The sequence below is a fragment of the Cebus imitator genome, unplaced genomic scaffold, assembly GCF_001604975.1.
Source record: "Cebus imitator isolate Cc_AM_T3 unplaced genomic scaffold, Cebus_imitator-1.0 Scaffold62, whole genome shotgun sequence".
NCBI lineage: Eukaryota > Metazoa > Chordata > Mammalia > Primates > Cebidae > Cebus > Cebus imitator.
In genome coordinates this window covers 6,947,714-6,950,665 of record NW_016107377.1, presented here as the reverse complement: position 1 = coordinate 6,950,665, position 2,952 = coordinate 6,947,714, and the positions used below count along the sequence as shown (strand labels likewise).

At 35.4% G+C, this 2,952-nt stretch overlaps 1 non-coding gene across 1 annotated transcript; it reads left to right on the top strand.

The window, feature by feature from the left end:
- The first annotated feature begins 530 nt into the window (after window positions 1-530).
- LOC119471494 lies at window positions 531-632 on the top strand. The gene has a single exon (XR_005200564.1). It is a non-coding gene; the product is annotated as a small nucleolar RNA U13 (small nucleolar RNA).
- The last annotated feature ends 2,320 nt before the right edge of the window (window positions 633-2,952 follow it).

Genomic DNA, 2,952 nt, shown 5'->3' with positions numbered 1-2,952 from the left:
ATCAATGATATGTTGTAGAACAAGTTGGAAATTTTCTAGCTCTCTGTTCTTTCAAACAACATAAATACAGAAACCCAGCTCCTTGAAGTTTTTATAGATCTCACCAATAAAATTCTCTGGACTGGAACCTTTGGGTGGGGTAATATTTGACTTCTTTTTAATTAAATAAAATTAAATGTAGCTTCTGTAAAAAATTACACATGACACTTATAAAGAATTTAATTGATACAGAAAAGGCAAAGATGAGGAAGATGAAAGTGAACTATTCAAATCCCATCACACATGAATTATCTTTAACGTTCAGACTTTAACTATTCAAATGCCATCACACATGAATAATCTTTAACGTTCAGACTTTTGTAAAAACCAATTTGTATATTTTTGAATAAAAAGATTAAATGTAACGTATCCAAATTTAATAGAAGAAAAATAAAGTGAAGTAAAACCAGTGAGATCACTTAATCCTCACATAAATGTTTCTTCATTCTATAAGATGTTTCCCAACGAACGGTTCTTCCAGAGAATTCTAGATTCTTTTGTGGTTCAGAAGCACAATAATTGAGTTTTCATGCTCACCTGTGAGATGTACTTCCCAAACCTTGTTAAGACGTCAGCACCTTACCCATCTGACATGCAGATACCAGGGAAGATAACAAATAAAACACTCAGTGTGGAATCATTGCAACTCATTAAAAATGCAATATGATTTTAGGTACTATCAACTGCTTACCTGCAGGGATAGATGAATGCATTCGCAATTTCATTCTTCTTCCTATTTCCGGTATTGTATTCTGTGGCCATAATTCCCAAAGTTGTTTAGAATCCATTTTATATACAAATCAGTTCAATGCTCGCCACCATTGCAGGGTCTTCATTTCTAAGTTCTTTATTTTATTTCATCTCTAGGTTTTTGTCATTAAGGAATTTGCTGATAAGGGCTCACACTGTATTTCATGGGGAAGCCTGAAAGTTTCCTAAATACTTGAAAGCAGGGCTGACTTTGTTAGTTCGCAACCCGTGAAGTAACACAGAATCTTGTGCTGAGCCAAGAAGTACCCCATGCTTGGGCTAATTCATGGTCTGCTGCCATCATTTCAAAATTCTTAATATATATTGTATTTAAGGGTACCTTGTTTCGTTTTGCTTTGGGCCCCACAAACCATGTAGCTGGTTTTGATGGAAAGACATTTGTTTTTGACATGGTAGTTCTCAGTCCCTCTCTCCTTCAGAACACAGTAGCAAATGCCTTCTAATAATTGACAGCACCATAGAGAAGTTGGAGGTCTGCCTAATGGCTTTCTCTGTTTAGGCTATTTGATATTGCAGCTTGGATGCCTGAAGAAATCCTTTTTCATCTTTGAAGTGCAACCACTAAACCAGAATATGTCTCTGTGTTAAGCCTCCTACATTGCAGAGTTTGGGGACCACAGTGTGCCCCTCCTTCAATCTGCAGATTTGTTTCAGGGAATTATTCTTGTGTAATATATTTAGGTATTTTTTCCCGACAGTTGAGAGGCCGACCCACACCTCCATATGTTCTTGATTAAGCTGCTCTCCCCTTAGACCTCAAACTTCTATCCACAACAGTCAAGGGGAGGCTGAAACCCTCTCCCTCCAGGAGCAAGGAGAGAAGTCTCTTGAAAAAGCAAAATGAAACCCTGACCCCAAATCCCTCTCCGACTAGTTTATGGTAAAATTCCTTGAAAAAGCTGTCTATTATTACTGATCCCAGCTTTGGAGCGGTGGTGGCTTCCTGCTGCTGCTAATCTCTTGGCTCAACAAAACCCATCTGTCATTGCAACTCTTCTCTCACACGTGGAACCAATTTCTTGCACTCTATCCCCCCAACCCTGTTTTAAATAATTAAAGCGGCTTTCCTTTCTTTGTATGACTCGCGACTGATGGACACGTAGGAAACTATTTTAGTAGCAGCCATTAGATTGTGTTTTTCTTTGTGTTGTTTAAATACTGTATATCTTTCCTGGTTTTTTTTTTGTTTTTGGCTGCCTGGTCTATCAGTTGCTTGAGAGCTGAAGTTGCCCATCATATTGACAGCTTTGCCAACTTTTCCTTATAGATCTATAATTTTAAAAATATTTTACTATGGTTCATGAATATATGCTATTCAAGGTATATAAGATTAAAATAGTTATATGTTTCAAGTTGGGGCTCAAAGTCAATTTCTGCTCAAAAAATTGCATGAGCCCTTCCAAGCTTAAGTGGCCCGAAGACTCCAGTGGGGAAAAGTGTGGTTTTAGTTTGCACATTTCTTTTCTGTGTGTAATATTTTTCTTTCTCTGGTTTCTACACCCTTCTGATCCAGTCTGCTTTTTCTTCCAAACATTGCTCAAAGTTTCAAGTTCTCTACTTTTGCACTTTTCCCCAGCAACGTGTTGGATGTATTCTTTCTCATACTGTGTGTGTGTGTGTGCGCGTGTGTGTGTATTTGACACACATACAGATATTTCCATTTCAGTGGAATTAACAAAAAAACTTTATAGGCTTTTCCTTTCTGGGACTGTTTTTATGGTTTTGAAATCATCAGTTTAAAAGCATTTACTGCTAAAATAATCAGGGCTTAACTTTGAGGAAGTATTTATTTGATAACATTTTTAAATTTTTAATAGTTATTATTTTTACAAGATTCCTATTCTTACTTTCAAGTCATTTTTTATCTATTCTATAAAACTGAACTTTTATCAAGACTTTCAAATCTACTAGCGTTGTTTTATTCTCATTCTTATTTAATTTTTAAAATATAAAACTCCTTAGTTTAATTTCTCTATGTATTCTTCTGCATAGCTAAAGTCAGTAGCTTATTAAATTCATTGCCACTTTTATTGTTTTATAAATAAATAATTTTAAATAACAGATATTTTAAAATATAAGATGTATAAAGAAATGATTAACACCCCTCTCTCATTCTACCATGTATTTCCCTGAGATAATTCT